Source organism: Triticum dicoccoides, chromosome 2A, assembly GCF_002162155.2.
Source record: "Triticum dicoccoides isolate Atlit2015 ecotype Zavitan chromosome 2A, WEW_v2.0, whole genome shotgun sequence".
Taxonomy (NCBI): domain Eukaryota; kingdom Viridiplantae; phylum Streptophyta; class Magnoliopsida; order Poales; family Poaceae; genus Triticum; species Triticum dicoccoides.
Genome location: NC_041382.1, coordinates 772,159,017 through 772,179,895, shown reverse-complemented (window position 1 = coordinate 772,179,895; position 20,879 = coordinate 772,159,017). Strand labels below are relative to the sequence as shown.

The 20,879-nt window shown below is 47.6% G+C and overlaps 1 pseudogene; it reads left to right on the top strand.

Moving 5' to 3' along the window:
* The first annotated feature begins 12,430 nt into the window (after positions 1–12,430).
* Positions 12,431–15,159, top strand: LOC119358425 (annotated as a pseudogene).
* The last annotated feature ends 5,720 nt before the right edge of the window (positions 15,160–20,879 follow it).

The window sequence follows — 20,879 nt, the reverse complement described above, 5'->3', positions numbered from 1 at the left end:
TCCGGTGGCCGACGACGGGCGCCAGGCGGCGATCCGGCGATGGCGGTGGCGGTGCTGGGCGGCGCCGGCGATGGAGAAGGGCGGCGCGGGGCGGCAGTCGCGGGATCGGGCGGCGGCGGAGATGGGCCCCGCGGGCTCGCCCCGGGCCTGGGCGGGCCGCGCGGCTGGGAGGCGCGGGGAGGCCAGGACAGTGCCAGGTGGCGCCGCGGGAATGGTGGAGGGCGTCGGCGGCGCTGAGGTGGTGGCGTAGGATTGGTCGGGCGACGTGGCGGCGGCCGGCGGACATGTCCGAGTGGGGAAAAATTGTCCGGTGCGCGCGGAGGAGGAGGGGTTAGGGTTCATCCGCGAAAAATTCGGGGAGGCACACATATATATAGGTAGAGGGAGCCAGGAGAGTCCAAATGAGGTGCGGTTTTCGGCCACGCGATCGTGATCGAACGACCGAGATGATGGAAGGGGTTTAGGTGGGTTTTGTGCCAAATTGGAAGGGTGTTGGGCTGCAACACACATGAGGCCTTTTCGGTCCCTCGGTTAACCGTTGGAGTATCAAACGAAGTCCAAATGATACGAAACTTGACAGGCGGTCTACCGGTAGTAAACCAAGGCCGCTTGGGAAGTCTCGGTCCAATCCGGAAATGTTTAATCCCCACACACAAAAGAAAGGTAGAAATGACCACCGGAGGAGAACGGAGCGCCGGATTGCAAAACGGACAACGGTGAAAATGCTTGAATGCATGAGATGAACACGTATGCAAATGAAATGCACATGAGGACATGATATGCAATGCATGACACGCAAGCAATGACAAGGCAACAACAACAACAAATAAGCGGAGGACACCTGGCACATCGGTCTCGGGGCATTACAACACTCCACCAGTACGAGAGGATCTCGTCCCGAGATCTAGAATGGCACCGGAGGGAAAACGGAAGAGGAAGAGAAACGGTAAAACTAAGTTTCTTCTTTGGCAAACGAGTGAAACCAAAGAACCTTGAGAGGTTGAACAAATTCGAGAAAATCATACAACGAAGGTGAACAAAGTCGAAAACACTCCGTTAGAAAAGAGAGAGAAAGAACATTGCGAAAACCTTGAGGTTGAAGGTAAGATATATATTGAAAACACTCCGGTTGCGCAAGGGGATCAAGGAAGACCAAATTCGGGCAGCACTCCGGTTGAAAAGAGGTGCAAGGGTTGATAAGGCGAAAAGAACTTGAGCAAAAAGGTCACAACACTCCGTTTAAGTAGGATAAGCTCGAAAAGAAGATGATCTTTGACGAAACGAGATGATGGGTTGAAAAGAGCAACATCACAATGCCTCCGGATGAAAGAATCAAAGGTAGATCAATGGAACAAAATAACGGAGAAGAAAACGACAACTCCTACCACAAATGAACTTGGATAGCATCCTTAGGAGAGGGGTCGAACGGAGTTGTTGGAAAATCAACAACGAAAAGAGTAAACTTGTTGTGGACTTATGGAAAAAAAACATCTCAAAACCATGAGGTGAAACTATGCCACTAACGAAACCAATAGATTGGATTGATATCAACAAGGAGACGAGAAAACTATCTCACCGGGAAGGATAAATGAAGAACTTGGGTCATTTATAAGTACCATAGATAGCAACAGTCCTTAGGGAAGGCTTTAGATGAAATATAACCCAAGGTAACTCCAAAAACGAGATTGATGGATTTAAAATATCTCATTCATGACAACTAGCGAATCATGAAACACGAACAAAATTATCAAGAATGACATAATACCACCTCCAATGATACGGTAGAAAGAATTGCACTCTGGATAGAAAGAAGAAGAATGCTTGAGATCCTCTGAAAAGAATCTCGACGAACACTTCGAGAAGGAATTAAATCCTTGATGAACCATCATGTAGAATCTTCATGAAGAACTCCGGTAAACAAAAGAATGTTCAAATGAAAAGAAAGATGAAAAGAGTAAGGTTGAAGCCTTGCAATGATTAGATGATCTCCGTAATAATTAGAGGTTGGAACTCTGGGAAAAGGAAAGATAAAGCAATTGAAACCAAGAATTTAACCATCGTGAACAAACTCCGGAAGAAAAGATTAACATATGGATGAAACAAGAATAAGAATTACATTATGCTTATCCTTCACCAATTAAATTGATGACAATCAATGGATTTGGCATACTACTTATTCTCGTAGAAAGGATTAAAATAGATATGGAGCAAACTTGGGAAGGTCTTCTATGAACCACCGGTAGGATTGAAATAACGAATAAATTGATATAGTAACGAAGGAAGAGAAAACTCTTGAATGAACCACCGGTAAAATTTGGATAACGAGAGCTGAAAGGAATGAAATAATTATGAGATGATGGGCTCCGGAGAATCAAAATGAAAATACTCTGAATAACTCCGGGTGGGTGAAAAGAATATCTCACAACCGAAAATAATTATGAGAGGATGGCATCAAGCTAGAACCACGAATCTTGAAGAGAATGGAGCAAGATTGAGAGAAAAATCTTCTTCGGTCTTCCAATCTGAGAATGACGACGAGAAACACCACCAAATTGTTGAGGCACTGCAGAATAAAGAATGGAAAAGGTTGAGCCAACGATGAAAAAAATTTGAAAGATCTTGGAGAAATACATTTAACTGATGATAATTCATAGTTACGTTAAACTTCAAAAGAATTTAGGATAGCTCCGGGAAAAATAGGAGAGTCAGGTAAGATCCTGGCAAAAGACCTGTGGGTTAGGGCCCACTCAAAAGAAACATCATTGAAATGATTTAAAAGTGAGGATTGCACTGGTTGAATTAAATGGTTTGAATAAGAAAACATTCTCAAAAGATCTTGAATGGATGTAGAGTGGAAACACGAATCTTTGATATATCTTGAGCACTCCGGAACAATAAATAGCGAGAAATGGAATGATAATGAGGTGCACCGGCATAAGAAAAGCATTGAAATGAAGAAAAAGGTATGATCAACACCAAAAGCTTGTATTGGTTCCACCGGAGAAGAAAAAGAGCAAATAATGATGAACTAGAAGCTCCGTTAGAATCTTCATGAGAATCACCGGATAAGAACGTTGAAGGAAAAGAATGGATAGGATTCACATCAATAAGGTGGATAGTTGGAAAAGAAATCTGGGTCCTCGAAGAAAAAAGGGTGGGAGGGTGGGAAAACAAAGACAACTTGGAACGGATGAAGCAAACACCGTTGAGAAGAACTGATACTTGATCTTGCGGTTGTTGAAATCATCGGATCCACTTGAAGAGAAAACACGCCGGTTGAACAGGATTGGAAAGACAATCTCGATGATCATGAAGGATTAGTATTCACATAGGAGTATGAGAACACCACTTAGGAAAGGTAAGGAATCAACACTTGACTTCGAAGCAACTCGAATACCACAACTCAAAAAGAAAAACAAAGGATTGGCTTGCAGAATAAGCCGGAACAAACATATGATAGAGATTTCGTCCGAAGTTTTCGTGGTGGGGCCTACACGGGCTTGATCGTACAACACCATCATGTACAAGGCAGTGCACATGACATACGAAGCGTCCCCGAGTCGGCATAGCCAAGGACTCTTTAAGACACGACGAGACCACTGTAAAACCAACCGTGAATAGGCGGACCACTAGACGACGAACCCCAATTTCATATCATACATCTGTCGAAAGATATCCTAAGAGCTACTTGATTTCCCACCTATAAACTCCCGAAACTTTCCGGTTATGCAATCAGGTGTTGGCGATATAGGGGAAGCATAATATATCTCACCCAAAACTAGCAAATCCTACATACAGCTGTATCCATCCTTCAACACATAACCAAGAAACCTTCGGAAATCATCTACCTCAACCTTCGAAAAGCATCCGTTATACAAGTTATGGCAATACTCCCGAACTCCCGCCCCAGTACTTGGTGGCGTTGAGGTTATCTCACCAACGAACTGCATAAAAGAGATTTTCGATGTCGGCGTACTAAACTCAGGTATTGTAGAACTGCAACGATAAAATTATGACGACAACACCTCGGAGCTCAACTCCCCGGACACTTCCACAAAACCCCTGACAGGAGGCACCAAGACAATGTTCTCGTCATAAAACCATCGGAACGATTCCAAGATACCCGCATGATCCTAAATTTTTTTTAGTGAAATTTGAGAAGAGAAGAGTCAAAACTCTACGTCAGGATGCCTCACCAGAGCGATGAAGGGACTGGGGAGTAAAAAGAATTCCTAAAGTCTCCAATATATAATTCCTAAATGACTCAAAACATTTTTCTAGACTCAACTCGGCTGCTAATTTGATCAAGTAATGGGGCTCCTAAGGTCGGGAAGGCTCTGATTACCAACTTGTAACGCCCTCGATGCGGCTATATCTCCCACGTGTCGAAGCACGACTTAGAGGCATAACCGCATTGAAAGCAATGTCGCAAGTGAGGTAATCTTCACACAACCCATGTAATACATAAGGGAAAAAGATACATAGTTGGCTTACAATCGCCACTTCACACAATTACATGAATAAAGCATTACATCAACTAGATACAATCAAGGTCTGACTACGGAACCAAAATAAAAGAAGAACCCCAAATGCGACATGGTCCCCGATCGATCCCAACTGGGCTCCACTACTGATCAAGTAGAACGAAACAACACAAAGGACAAGATCTTCATCGAGCTCCTCCTTGAGCTTGGTTGCGTCACCTGCTCGGTAATATCGGCACCTGCAAACTGGTTTTGAAAGTATCTGTGAGTCACGGGGACTCAGCAATCTCACACCCTCGCGATCAAGACTATTTAAGCTTATGGGTAAGGTAAAAGGTATGAGGTGGAGCTGCAGCAAGCAACTAGCATATGTGGTGGCTAACATACGCAAATGAGAGCGAGAAGAGAAGGCAAAGCACGATCGAGAAACTATGATCAAGAAGTGATCCTAGAACAACCTACGCGAAACATAACTCCAACATCGTGTTCACTTCCCGGACTCCGCCGGAAAGAGACCATCATGGTTACACACGCGGTTGATGTATTTTAATTAAGGTCAACTTCAGGTTTTCTACAACCGGACATTAACAAATTCCCACCTGCCCATAACCGCGGGCACGACTTTCAAAAGTTCAATCCCTGCAGGGGGGTCCCAACTTAGCCCATGACAAGCTCTCACGGTCAACGAAGGAGTAGACCTTCTCCTGAGACATTCCGATCAGGTTCGGTATCCCGGTTCTACAAGACACTTCGACAAGTTAAAACAAATCCAGCAACACCGCCCGAATGTGCCGACAAATCCCGATAGGAGCTGCACATATCTCTTTCTCAGGGCACACTCATATTGTCCTAGGTACGGGTAGGCCAGCCAAGAGTTGCCCCTGGTGGCCACCGGCAGCTGACAGGTGGACCAACACTTAGAGGAGCACTGGCCCGGGGGGTTAAAATAATGATGACCCTTGAGGCCATGAAACCCAAGGGAAAAAGAGGCTAGGTGGCAAATGGTAAAACGAAGGTTGGGCATTGCTGGAAAAGCTTTATTCAAGGCGAACTATCAAGGGGTTCCCATTATAACCCAACCGCGTAAGGAACGCAAAATCCGGGAACATAACACCGATATGACGGAAACTAGGGCGGCAAGAGTGGAACAAAACACTAGGCAAAAGACCGAGCCTTCCACCCTTTACCAAGTATATAGATGCATTAATTAAATAAGAGATATTGTGATATCTCAACAAGTAAGCAATGTTCCAACAAGGAACGATCTCCATGTTCCAACAAGGAACAAACTTCAATCTTCACCTGCAACTAACAACGCTATAAGAGGGGCTGAGCAAAGCGGTAACATAGCCAAACAACGGTTTGCTAGGACAAGGTGGGTTAGAGGCTTGGTTCAACAATATGGGTGGCATGATAAGCAAGTGGTAGGTAGCGAAGCATAGGCATAGCAAAAGAGCGAGCATATAGCAAGCAAAGATAGAAGTCATTTCGAGGGTATGGTCATCTTGCCTGAAATCCCGCAAGGAAGAAGAACGAGTCCATGAAGAAGACAAACGGACGTAGTCGAATGGGTCCTCACAAACGCGACGTTACCGGAACCAACCCGAAGGAGCAAACACCGGAAAGGAAGCACAGAACATAGTAAACAAACCACACATGAACATGGTATGATATGCGAGATGCGGTATGTGATGCATATGCATGATTTGACAAGGAATGCATGAACCTTGCCTCAACTTGGAAATCCAAGTGTGCCACTAGAAATATGAGATTAAATCGCTTGAAAACGATATAAAGAACACCAGAATCGGAGTCACGGTTTGGAAATGGCAAGCGATTCAAATATGGCACCGTTCTGCGATTTACAGCAAGTAGCCATCTAAATGCAACAAGATGAACATGCTACAGCACCCAAACATGGCATCAAAATACATGGCAGGAACACATTCATGATGCTTAACAAAAGTCTAGCACTGAGCGACGGCCAATTCATCCATTAACAGGTTCAAACAAGCATGGCAAAAATGCATTTGGTAAACAGATTTCAGACTTAGTGAAATTAACACTTGTCTGGAATTTCAGATCAGATAGCACTCTTTGGAGCAACAAAACTACATGTTACAGGATCTGAACATGACAAAGTAAAGCATGGCATGGAGCTACTCAAAGAGCTTAACAAAAGTCCCTTAGTGACCTTGAGCCAAAAGGGATATAGAAAATACATTTGCAAGCATGTGAACATGGCAAAAACATAATCAGTTCTCAGACTTAGTGAAAACTGGAGCATGCTGAAAACAGGTATCAAGTAGGCATGTTTACGAGCTCGATGCACTCACTACAGAGCATGTCATGATAATCTAAGCATACACCCATCACAAATACACAAAATACAAGCTAGACATGGCAAGGACAAAATCATAGCATGCACGGATCAACTACAACATCATCGGCAAAATCGCTAACAAGTAGACAATCTGCCCAGATTCACGAAATGACAAAAGTAGAGCTCGATTGACTCAAGATAGGTTGCTCCATAATTACAAACAAAGACATGGATGGATAGAGCACTACAAGATTAACAAATCATCCTTACTGATCATCCTCAAAAGAGGCACGGATCACTAGGAAACAACATGAACATATGGCATCATGAGATAAACAGACCAAGGACTTGGTGGAAATGCTAAGTCCCTGAAATCAGCACTAACAAGTGCACCACTTTGCAAGCTTGTGCTAGACACCACACACATCACAAAATACATGGTTTGCACCTCTGGAAAGATGGCAAAACCCTTAAAAACATATGTACAGCTCATGGGCATATCATGCACACAATAATCATGGCAAAAATGACAAATATCTAAATGGAGCAGCAGATCTGACAATTATCTCAAGTAGCACTCTTCTAACAGAATTTCGGGCATCAAGATGAACTCAAATGAAAATGATGCAATGAGATGAAATGATGTGCTCTCTGAGACGAACACTTTGATATGCTATATGCATGAATCGGAGCTACGGATGCAAAGTTACGATGCGATGAACAGGAGCAAATAAATAGGGTTTCGGGGGTATAAAGTCAACCCTAGAGAATTTGGATCCAGATCTGCACGTGGTTCGAGGCCGACCGGAGCCTCTCACCAGAGACGAGGAAGGAGAGGGCAGGGGCGACTCCGGGGAGGTCACAGGCGGCGGACCCGGCCGGAGTTGAGGGCCGGCGAGGCCGGAGGCGGCGAGGGAGGCGCACCGGCAAGGCGCTCCACAGCGGCGCCAACCGGAGTTGATGAAGAAGCGGTAGCAGGGCGCGCGGATCCGGGCCACTCCGGTGGCCGGCGACGGGCGCTAGGCGGCGATCCGGCGGTGGTGGTGGCGGCGCTGGGCGGCGCCAGCGATGGAGAAGGGTGGCGCGTGGCGGCAGTCGCGGGATCGGGCGGCGGTGGAGATGGGCCCCGCGGGCTCGCCTCGGCCTGGGCGGGCCGCGCGGCTGGGAGGCGCGGGGAGGCCAGGACGGTGCCAAGTGGCACCGCGGGAATGGTGGAGGGCGTCGGCGGTGCTGAGGTGGCGGCGGAGGATTGGTCGGGCGACGTGGCGGTGGCCGGCGGACATGTCCGAGTGTGGAAAAATTGTCCGGTGCGCGCGGAGGAGGAGGGGTTAGGGTTCATCCGCGAAAAATTCGGGGAGGCACACATATATATAGGTAGAGGGAGGTAGGAGAGTCCAAATGAGGTGTGGTTTTCGGCCACGCGATCGTGATCGAACGACCGAGATGATGGAAGGGGTTTAGGTGGGTTTTGTGCCAAATTGGAACGGTGTTGGGCTGCAACACACACGAGGCCTTTTCGGTCCCTCGGTTAACCGCTGGAGTATCAAACGAAGTCCAAATGATTCGAAACTTGACAGGCGATCTACCGGTAGTAAACCAAGGCCGCTTGGCAAGTCTCGGTCCAATCCGGAAATGTTTAATCCCCACACACGAAAGAAAGGTAGAAATGACCACCGGAGGAGAACGGAGCACCGGATCGCAAAATGGACAATGGTGAAAATGCTTGAATGCATGAGATGAACACGTATGCAAATGAAATGCACATGAGGACATGATATGCAATGCATGACACGCAAGCAATGACAAGGCAACAACAACAAATAAGCAGAGGACACCTGGCACATCGGTCTCGGGGTGTTACAACACTCCACCAGTACGAGAGGATTTCATCCCGAGATCTAGAATGGCACCGGAGGGAAAACGGAAGAGGAAGAGAAACGGTAAAACTAAGTTGCTTCTTTGGAAAACGAGTGAAACCAAAGAACCTTGAGAGGTTGAACAAATTCAAGAAAATAATACAACGAAGGTGAACAAAGTCGAAAACACTCCGTTAGAAAAGAGAGAGAAAGAACATTGCGAAAACCTTGAGGTTGAAGGTAAGATATATATTGAAAACACTCCGGTTAAGGAAGGGGATCAAGGAAGACCAAATTCGGGCAGCACTCCGATTGAAAAGAGGTGCAAGGGTTGATAAGGCGAAAAGAACTTGAGCAAAAAGGTCACAACACTCCGTTTAAGTAGGATAAGCACGAAAAGAGGATGATCTTTGACGAAACGAGATGATGGGTTGAAAAGAGCAACATCACAATGCCTCCGGATGAAAGAATCAAAGGTAGATCATCGAAACAAAATAACGGAGAAGAAAATGACAACTCCTACCACAAATGAACTTGGAAAGCATCCTTAGGAGAGGGGTCGAACGGAGTTGTTGGAAAACCAACAACGAAAAGAGTAAACTTGTTGTGGACTTATGGAAAAAAACATCTCAAAACCATGAGGTGCAACTCTGCCACTAACGGAACCGATAGAATGGATTGATATCAACAAGGAGACGAGAAAACTATCTCACCGGGAAGGATAAATGAAGAACTTGGGTCATTTATAAGCACCATAGATAGCAACAGTCCTTAGGGAAGGCTTTAGATGAAACATAACCCAAAGTAACTCCAAAAACGAGATTGATGGATTTAAAATATCTCATTCCTGACAACTAGCGAATCATGAAACACGAACGAAATTATCAAGAATGACATAATACCACCTCCAATGATACGGTAGAAAGAATTGCACTCCGGATAGAAAGAAGAAGAATGCTTGAGATCCTCTGAAAAGAATCTCGACGAACACTTCGAGAAGTAATTAAATCCTTGATGAACCATCATGTAGAATCTTCATGAACAACTCCGGTAAACAAAAGAATGTTCAAATGAGAAGAAAGATGAAAAGAGTAAGGTTGAAGCCTTGCGATGATTAGATGATCTCCGTGATAATTAGAGCTTGGAACTCCGGGAAAAGGAAAGATAAAGCAATTGAAACCAAGAATTTAACCATCATGAACAAACTCCGGAAGAAATGATTAACATATGGATGAAAGAAGAATAAGAATTACATTATGCTTATCCTTCACCAATTAAATTGATGACAATCAATGGATTTGGCATACTACTTATTCTCGTAGAAAGGATTAAAATAGATATGGAGCAAACTTGGGAAGGTCTTCTATGAACCACCAGTAGGATTGAAATAACGAAGGAAGAGAAAACTGTTGAACGAACCACCAGTAAAATTTGGATAATGAGAGCTGAAAGGAATGAAATAATTATGAGATGATGGGCTCCGGAGAATCAAAATGAAAATACTCTGAATAACTCCGGGTGGGTGTAAAGAATATCTCACAACCGAAAATAATTATGAGAGGATGGCATCAAGCTAGAACCACGAATCTTGAAGAGAATGGAGCAAGATTGAGAGAAAAATCTTCTTCGGTCTTCCAATCTGAGAATGACGACGAGAAACACCACCAAATTGTTGAGGCACTCCAGAATAAAGAATGGAAAAGGTTGAGCCAACGATGAAATGATGTGCTCTCTGAGACGAACATTTTGATCCAGATCTGCAAAGTTACGATGCGATGAACAAGAGCAAATAATTAGGGTTTCAGGGGTAGAAAGTCAACCCTAGAGAATTTGGATCCAGATCTGCACGTGGTTCGAGGCCGACCGGAGCCTCTCACCAGAGACGAGGAAGGAGAGGGCAGGGGCGACTCCGGGGAGGTCACAGGCGGCGGACCCGGCCGGAGTTGAGGGCCGGCGAGGTCGGAGGCGGCGAGGGAGGCGCACCGGCAAGGCACTCCGTGGCGGCACCGACCGGAGGTGATGAAGAAGCGGCGGCGGGGCGCATGGATCCGCGCCACTCCGGTGGCCGGCGACGGGCGCTAGGCGGCGATCCGGCGATGGCGGCGGCGGCGCTGGGCGGCACCGGCGATGGAGAAGGGCGGCGCGGGGCGGCAGTCGCAGGATCGGGCGGCGGCGGAGATGGGCCCCGCGGGCTCGCCCCGGGCCTAGGCGGGCCGCGCGGCTGGGAGGCGCGGGGAGGCCAGCACGGTGCCAAGTGGCGCCACGAGAGTGGTGGAGGGCGCCGGCGGCGCTGAGGTGGCGGCGGAGGATTGGTCGGGTGACGTGGCGGCGGCCGGCGGACATGTCCAAGTGGGGAAAAATTGTCCGGTGCGCGCGGAGGAGGAGGGGTTAGGGTTCATCCGCGAAAAATTCGGGGAGGCACACATATATATAGGTAGAGGGAGGTAGGAGAGTCCAAATGAGGTGTGGTTTTCGGCCACGCGATCGTGATCGAACGACCGAGATGATGGAAGGGGTTTATGTGGGTTTTGTGCCAAATTGGAAGGGTGTTGGGCTGCAACACACACGAGGCCTTTTCGGTCCCTCGATTAACCGTTGGAGTATCAAACAAAGTCCAAATGATACGAAACTTGACAGGCGATCTACCTGTAGTAAAACAAGGCCGCTTGGCAAGTCTCGGTCCAATCCGGAAATGTTTAATCCCCACACACGAAAGAAAGGTAGAAATGACCACCGGAGGAGAACGGAGCGTTGGATTGCAAAACGGACAACGGTGAAAATGCTTGAATGCATGAGATGAACACGTATGCAATGAAATGCACATGAGGACTTGATATGCAATGCATGACACGCAAGTAATGACAAGGCAACAACAACAAATAAGCGGAGCACACCTGGCACATCGGTCTCGGGGCGTGACAGCATGCCACCACGCAGGTGCTTGACTAGCTAGATTAGCATCCACGTACTGCCACATGGGTACCAGCCTCAATTGGTGGGTTGGCTGCTGAGCTGGGGTGGTAACGTGGCAGCAAGGTCTTGTCACGGTCCCGTGTATATTCCTGGCAAGGGTCTTGCCGGGGTCTTGTGATCGCCCTCGGTAAGAGTCTTGACGGGGCCATGCGAGTGTTTTCGGCAAGCTGCCTTGTCGGAGCCTCGGGGGCATCCTCGGCAAGGGGGCTTGCGACTGTCTTGTCTTCTGGTCATCGTCTAGTCTTATGGGCTCTTTGTCTTCACAAAGATTTGTATGTCACCATGGAGGTGCCTCCCGAGCCTTGGTTCCAATGTGGTTGATGGTGTTGGAACCCTTGGGCTCAAGGGTGGCGCGCTCTGTTGGTGTTGGCCAAGTTGTCTTGTGCTTTTGCTTCCTCTGCCCTGCTATGTACGGCTGCAGGTGCAGCTCTAATTGTCCACGCACAAGTAAAGGGGTACAAAAGAGAGCCCCTACTTTTGTGCACCCACACCGTCCTCCCTAAGTCTACACCGCCTCTCCACGCCCCTGCCAATGTGCCCTTAATCCCCCGCCGCCGTCCACCCGTAGCTACACATCCTCCATTAAAAGGTTTGCTCCTTGCTGGCCGGCAGCCTTGCATATCCTCGTCGACCACCCAGAGCTAGATCGATCGACCGGAAGGATGACAGACATGATCATGTGCTCGGTGCAGGGCGCTGTTGACTCTCTCTTGGGGCGTCTCACATTGGTCCTCATCGATGAGGCGCAGCTGCTCGGCGGTGTCCGCGGCGCCATGCAGTTCATCAAGGATGAGATGGAGAGCATGAACGGCTTCCTCCTGCACATGGCGAAGGCCGACAAGGAGGACCACCAAGTGGGGGCGTGGATGAAGCAAGTCGCGGAGGTTGCCTATGCCTCCTAGAACAACATCGATCGGTACATCCAAAGCATCGGCGCTGGCCGCAGGGAGCCAGGCCGCCTAGGATACCTACACCGGCTGCCCAAGCTAGTGTGGACGCTGCCGACGCGTCACCGCATTGCCAATCAGATCCGGGATCTCAAGATCCGTTCGTGCGAGGTGGGGAAGAGGCGCATGAGGTATGATGTTCAAGTGCCCGAGCCCAATGGAGACCATGCAAAGGTTATGAAGAAGGAAGGGTGGCAAGCTATCGGAAATGATGACACCGAGGAGCTGGAAGACGCTCAACAGCGTGACTTGGCTGATGCTCTCCTACCTGATTACAGTCCGGAAGGCTCGGTGACTAAGAATACCTACTATGAGAGCACCTTGATAAATCCTGTTGACAGATGTTGGACAGGACCATGGCGGTGTCGGGCTAAACAATCTTAAAGTCCTAGAAATTGTAGGAGTGGGTGGCTTAGGCAAAACTACTATCTCTTAGAGAGCTTGGCGGAGTGTGGTAAGCTCATTTAACTACAAGACTTGGATCTGCGTATCCAATTCAATTTCAGCTGTCATGTTCTTCTGGGAGGTCCTAAAACAACTTGCCAGTTCAGTAGATCAGTTGGATTTTGATGGCAAGGAGGAGGAAGAGCTCATGGCACAGCTTTAGCTGCACCTGAAAGGTAAAAGATTCTTCCTTGTGTTTGATGATGTTTGGGGTATATCTTGAGAAAGATCTCTATGGAATCGCATCAAATCTTCTTTCCCCCATGTGAATTGCTCTGCTGGTAGTGCCATACAGATTACCACGTGTTCGATTGATGTGGCCCACTCATTTTCTCCTAATGAATACTTAAATTTGGACACTGATCGTTATTTCTATGTGTGCAACGCAATGGGCGTAATGAACAACAACAACCAAAACACTTATCTGCGGCCTCTTTTATGGGAAATTGTCTAAAAACCCCTTGCTAGTTAGGTTGTTTCTACGTGCTCTCTATGTCAATCCTAATAGGACCAAAGCTGATTTGCATAGTCTGTGTGACAGCCTGGACAGCTCCAAAACATCAGTGACGAACAATGTAAGGCAACTACTCACGTTCTGTAATCTAAGTAGCAACTGAAAGAATTGGTTGCTATATATGTCCATTTTCCCCGAAGATACAATCTTTGAAAGGACAAGATTGGCAAGAAGATGGGCTGTTGAAGGCATGACTGCTAAAAGAGGCAGACTAAGTGCATTGCATGGAGCTGACCACTTCTTTGTTCTGCTTCTGGCCCACGGGCTTCTTATACCAATGAACATGGCTGTTACAGGAAAGGTGAAGAGCTATAAAATGCATGAGTTCATCAATGACATTGTTACAAAGATTGAAACAGAAGATAATTTTGTAAACAACCATCAGCCAGACTGGGCTCATCACCTTTCTATTCACTATGAAGTCCAACCACAGCAAGCTGAGAAGGAGCAATATGCAACTTGTTCCATAGCCTGTTGGGATATTTGTCGCCATTCCAGTCCAAGTGACCAAACAACAATTGAACAGTCCAATGCCACGACCACTCAAGAGTTTTTGGAGTCCCTTCCTTCATCGACTCACTTGGGGATTCTGAAGGTGCTTGTTCTAGAAAACTGCAATGAATTGAAGAACACCATCTGAGAAACATTTGCAGCCATGTGTTCCACCTGAAGTACTTGAGACTTTGGAAAACTGGCATTACTCAACTACCCAAACAACTTGACAAGCTTTAGTCCCTAGAGACCTTAGACATTCGTGAAACAGAAGTAAAAGAATTGGCCAAAAATTCAGTTTTTCTGCCAAAGCTAAAGCACCTACTTGTTGGCCATTCGACTGATGACACAACCCAAGGTAGCGACCAATCTGAAGAGACATTTCTCATTGTGTCGCTGCCCAAACGTATCGGGGACATGACAAAATTGCATGTGCTATCTCATATTGCAGTTTCTGGCAAAGGCGATGAACTAATTGATGTTGGCAACCTACTCCAGTTGGTTAAGTTGGGTGTGGTTCTCTCTAGGAGTAAGAGATCCATCTTCTGGCATTTGTACCATGCAATTGGAAAGCTTAGGAAATGTTTCCGCTCACTGACAATTCGTGTTACAGAACTGACAGGAAACAAAGAGGATGACAACATGAACATTGAAGAAGTAGCCCTCATACATTCCAAGTTTCTTCAGAAGCTAAAATTAGTGGCCTGAAATATGGATTGCCTTCATGGATTAAAAAGCTCAACATACTTACCAAAATAACCCTCCATATGACTTTCATAACAGATGATGACTTCAAAATCCTCGGAGAGCTTAAAGGCTTGTCCTGTCTTAGGCTCCAACGAGAGTCGTGCAATGGGAAAGCACACTCACCTTCCAAATAGATGCATTTGAAAGTCTCAAGTTCCTGGATATTGAGTGCTCAGCCATTACCAGTATCAAATTTGTCAAAGAGGCATCTTCTATGCTGAAGAAATTAGTTTGGTCTTCTACTCGTGAACAACCTCTTTCTGGGATTAAGGACCTTCCAAGTTTCCTAGACCTTAAGTTGACAGGCATTTTTGACTTGCAAAGCGTGGAGCAAGCAATGGCAGCAAACAAGAACAAGCCTATCTTGGTAGCAAAATAAATGCTTAGGTTCAGGAGATGATGCGCATTTGCTCCTTGACCGACCTCACGGATGTCTCAATGCCGCTCTTATTCTGGGGGAGAGAAATGTCTCTCAGGAAAGGAATTTCATTCTTCAAAGATTATTGCCATCCAGTTTCGCTCCTGCGTATTTGATTTATTTTGTCTGTTGTGTAAGTTACTAAGTACGTACACTATAGTGATTGAACTGGTCTGTGTTTGTCCAGGCCGCTCTCAGGTTCCAGTTAAGTGTTGTTGTGTTGTGTTGTGTGCTGTTGTTAGCATTTGTTCACCCAAAAAATGTATTTCCTTCAATAAAAATCAAGCGCGGTTGCTCTTGTGCGTACAAGGACAAGTATTTGGTATCATCGTGAGTATTTTATCTGCATTATCTCTACTCTTATAAAAAACCGAGTTCGTGATGATGGTGTGCCTGTCATCTTGTAATATAGATTGTCCGATCTATATCTGACGGATAGAAAGCAATGTCGGTGTTAAAACCAGCGGATCTCGGATAGGGGGTCCCGAACTGTGCGTCTATGGCGGATGGTAACAAGAGGCGGGGGACACAATGGTTACCCAGGTTCGGGCCCTCTCGATGGAGGTAATACCCTACTTCTTGCTTGATTGATCTTGATGATATGAGTATTACAAGAGTTGATCTACCACGAGATCGTAGAGGCTAAACCCTAGAAGCTAGCGTATGATTATGATTGTTCTTGTCCTACGGACTAAACCCTCCGGTTTATATAGACACCTGAGGGGGCTAGGGTTACACAGAGTCGGTTACAAGGGAGGAGATCTACATATCCGAATTGCCAAGCTTGCCTTCCACGCAAAGGAGAGTCCCACCCGTACACAGGACAAAGTCTTCAATCTTGTATCTTCATAGTTCAACAGTCCGGCCAAAGTATATAGTCCGGCTGTTCGAGGACCCCCTAATCCAGGACTCCCTCAGTAGTCCCTGAACCAGGCTTCAATGACGATGAGTCCGGCGCGCAGATTGTGTTCGACATTGCAAGGTGGGTTCTTCCTCCAAATACTCCATAGAAGATTTCAAACACAAGGATAGTGTTCGGCTCTGCAAAACAAATTCCACATACCACCATAAAGAGTATAATATCTCCACAAATCTAATCTGCTGACAACTTTTCATAACGTGACATCACGCCACGGCCCGGTCATTATTCGAACCATTTTTCTCAACCAGCTACTGCACATTTTGCGAAGCGGTTTTCTTGGCATGTCTTGTCGAAGCAGAGATCGTGTCCCCTTATCACGGGATTCTCGGGTGTGGATAACCCAACCATGCCATCAATCACGGCGCTTGGGGAATAAGCGAGTTTACCAGGCAGGTGGGGAGGAGCATAGTTTCTTCCGTCCTTAAAAGGGGACAAGGACTCCTCCTTTTCACGCACGCCTTCTTCTTCCCTGCCCATCCATTCTCGCGCACTCGAGCTCCAGCGCCCAAGTTCGCATTTTCTCCGCAAAACCACTCTAAACATGTCCGGAGCGGGAGGCAAGTGGATGGTCTCCTCTGTTACGGAGGAGAACATTACGAAGCTCCGGGAAGCCGGATACCTCGCCACAGATATCACGCACCGGCTCCCAAACGTGGGGCAGATCGTCCCTACTTCAGAACCCCGTGAGAGGGTTGTATTCCTCACGCACTTCATCCGCAGGCTGGGATTTACCCTCCACCCATTTGTCCGCGGGCTCATGTTCTACTACGGGTTGGACTTCTATGATCTGGCCCCCAATTTCACCCTCAACATCTCAGCGTTTATCGTCATGTGCGAGGCCTTCCTCCGCATCAAGCCCCACTTTGTCCTGTGGCTGAAGACCTTCAACATGAAACCGAAGGTGATGGTTGGCCTGCAAGCTGAGTGCGGAGGTGCCATGCTGGGAAAAATGCCCAACATCACCTTGCTCGAAGGCTCCTATGTGGAGACCGTGAAGGGGTGGCAATCGGGGTGGTTTTACATCACTGACCCGCGCGACACCAACTGGGCGGCGGCACCCGAATTTCAATCCGGCATCCCCATGCGGCTCACCTCCTGGAAAGAGAAGGGCCTATCCTGGGGTTCATCGGTAGAGCTGATCGGACTCCAGAACTGTGTTAGAAATATGATAAGCAAGAAAATCAAGCTCGTCAACGTGGTCCAGGTCATGCTCTTCCACCGGATCCTTCCCTGTCAAAGACGAGCATTCAATATGTGGGAGTTCGACCCGGCCAAGCACCAGACGCTGCGAGAGCTTTTCAATATGTGGGAGGTCTCCGCACTGAAGCGGGACCTTTAGCGGTCCGAGGAAGAGCTTGGCCTTACCAAGAGGCAGCTCGAAGAGAACAAAGCTAAGAAATACCTTGTCTGTTTATTGATAAAGAAAAAGGAAACGGGTTGTTAGATCACAGGATCATCATGAATTTTGCTAGGGGCCCCGACCGAAGTGGCGGCCCTGAAGAAGGCGTTGTCCGTGGCCGAAGGCAAAGCAGCCAAGGAGCGCATTGAGCGTGAGAAGCAAGAGGCCCGAGTTGGCGAGGTTCAGCAAGAGCTCCAGAAGTTTGTCAAGAAGTACGAGTCCTTGGATCGTGACTCTAAGACGCAAGGGTCCGAGCTTGTGAAGGCCCTCGAGAACGCACAAAATGCCAAGGACGAAGCCCAAAAGGCCCTCCAGGAAATTGAGGCGGTCAAGAAGATACGGCGGATAATGCATTCATTATGCAAAGAAAGCATGTGAAGGAAACTTTCCTTTTACTTACCCGAACTCGGAGTTCTCCAGGAGCGTTCGTAGATCTACCCAGCAGTGTGTCAGATGCCGCGGAGTTCTACCGGGCCGAGGAAGGGAGCTCAATGGAGAAGTTGTTCTAGTCTCAGTATACTGGGACCGAACTCCGATGCCCTTGAGCGACTAGTTTAAGCAACTGGTCGAGCTTCACAAGGCGGCCAAACTGGCCATGAAGGGCCTCATAGTCCGGATGTGGCCTAGCGAGCCCCTGCCTGGCAGCTATTTTGGCCTGGTAAGGCGGCTTGTGAACGCCTGTCCACGGTTTGAAGTCATAAAGCAGTCCGTCTGCATTGAGGGTGCGCGCAGGGCTTTTGCCCGGGCGAAAATGCACTGGGCGAAGGTGGACGCCGAAAAGCTGGTGAAGGAGGGGCCGCCTGAGGGCAAGGAGCATCGCCACTCCGAAAAGTATTATGACAGTGTCCTGAAGGGTGCTCGCCTTGTGGCAGAGGAATGTGCTAAGGATGTAATATTTGAATGAATGTACTCATGTGATCCTGTAATGTGGAACGATTTCATGTGCGCTATGTAACGCTTGTTAATTTAAAATATTACCTTATGTGCGGCTGTTTATAAAATTTGAGAGTTGGCCAGTGGTCGGCTTCTGCCCCCATGTAACTAGTACTGAGGTGTTTGGGATAAACCTGACCACTCTTTATCCCAGTTTTGGGTCCTTCGAAGGAGGTGTTCAGCACAACGAACCAGGCAATCAGACTATAAATCTTTATCACTCTCACTTAGCCATAGAAGTCTACAATTTTAAATTTCGGCGAAGCCCCTAGTATTCGGAAGGCCGAACAAGGCCGACTCCTCGCCTGAAGAGGAAAAAATCTTTAAGGATTTGAGACCTCTCGAACAGCGACCAGCTCTCACCACATCATGACAGTCAGTTTTCGGCTTTCTCTACTGAGGTGCTCGTCCGGAAGAACTGGGACACAATCGCAGTAGTTCTCCCAGTGCTACCTTAGCCGATATAGCAAAACGTAAGGTACCAAAACATGGGAGCCGGGCAAACCCAACTATTGACCCAAGACATGATTCGGAGCTGATGCATATAATGCTATAAGTTCGGGGTGCCGCACTGTTGAAAGTGTTAGGACTTTTCTTGCCGTGTTATGGGGTACACTGAAGCCCCTGGCGCACTGGACGTACCAGAATGTACGGGTGCAATTTGTCATAAATAAGTAGACATGGAAAAAAGATGAAGAAATGCAATAATAATCTAATGTTGTACATTGTTATTTAAATGATATATCAAAGTGTATGTATACAAGTAGTGCAATAAGCAAAAATAGGACTATTTGACATGTCCTATCCAAGGGCAAGTTGTGTGTGGGTATGTAAAACAGGTATAGCGATCGTTATCAGAGACCACCTGGGGATTCCCTTGTACGTCAAAGCTTCTTGCTTCCTTGGTGTTTCCTTCCCGTGACGGGTCCGTTAATCAGACGATCGGAGAGGGCCTTCAGAGAATAGGGGCCTGAAAGGAAGAAAATGTTAAAGGTATACGGGTCCTGAAGCGGTTGAGACGCATTGTGGGTCGTGCCTCCACCTATGCCCATGGTATCTTGGGTGCATAATTGTGTACGCGCGGCGCAAATTTCGCCGCTTGACTGGGACTAGGACGGAGCCCGAATTGCTAGGCGAGCTCTAAACGTGCCTGGCAATCCTCTTGCATGGTACTCCGGACTCGCTTGAAGGTGTCCGGGGTCTTTTTCGCCGAATTGGCGGTTTGCCTCATAAGGCTGCTTTGCGCTTCTGCAGTGAGGGCTGCAGTGTGCTCCTCCGTGCGGAGCGAGCGCTCTGTGTTTCCATTAACTATTATAACCCCGCGAGGTCCTGGCATTTTGAGCTTGAGGTATGCATAATGCAGTACTACATTGAATCTGGCAAATGCGGTTCATCCGAGCAGTGCGTGATAGCCACTGCGGAAGGGGACGATATCGAAGATTAACTCCTCGCTTCAGAAGTTGTCCAGAGATCCGAAGACCACTTCCAGTGTGATTGAGCCCGTACAACAGGCCTCTACAACTGGGATGACACCTTTAAAGGTGGTTTTGGTGGATTTGATCCTTAAAGGGTCTATACCCATTTTGCGCACTGTATCCTGATAGAGCAGGTTCATGATGCTACCACCGTCCATAAGGACTAGAGTAAGGTAAAATCTGTCAATGATGGGGTCAAGGACCAATGCGGCAGAACCGCCATGATGGATACTGGTGGGGTGGTCCCTGCGATCGAAGGTGATCGGACAAGAAGACCATGGGTTGAACTTTGGGGCGACTGGTTCCATCGCGTAGACGTCCCTGAGTGCATGCTTCCGTTCCCGCTTGGGAATATGGGTTGCGTATATCATGTTTACCGTTTTCACTTGGGGAGGAAATTTCTTCTGTCCTCCTGTGTTCGGCGGCCGGGGCCCTCCTCGTCATTGCTATGCAGCCCCTTTTCCTTGTTTTCCGCATTCAACTTGTCGCCCTGTTTGAACACCCAGCATTCTCTGTTGGTGTGGTTGGCTGGTTTATCGGGGGTGCCGTGAATTTGACACAAATGATCGAGTATGTGGTCCAAGCTGGACGGTCCCGGATTGCTTCTTTTGAATGGCTTCTTATACTGACCGGAATTAGAGCCACTGAATCCAGCATTAACTGCCGTGTCTTCGGCGTTGTCGCTGTTGTTGTGGCGCTTGTGTCTGTTGCGACGTGGCCTGCCATTGCTATCTTTGGTGTATGAATTGCCAGGGTTTCTTGACGTGTTATTGCTGTGAGCCAGCTAGCTATCCTCGCCCACACAAAAGCGGGTCATGAGTGTCGTGAGGGCTGCCATGGACTTCGGCTTTTCTTGGCCGAGGTGTCGGGCGAGCCACTCTTCGTGGATGTTATGCTTAAATGCCGCTAAGGCCTCGGCATCCGGACAATCGACAATTTGGTTCTTTTTAGT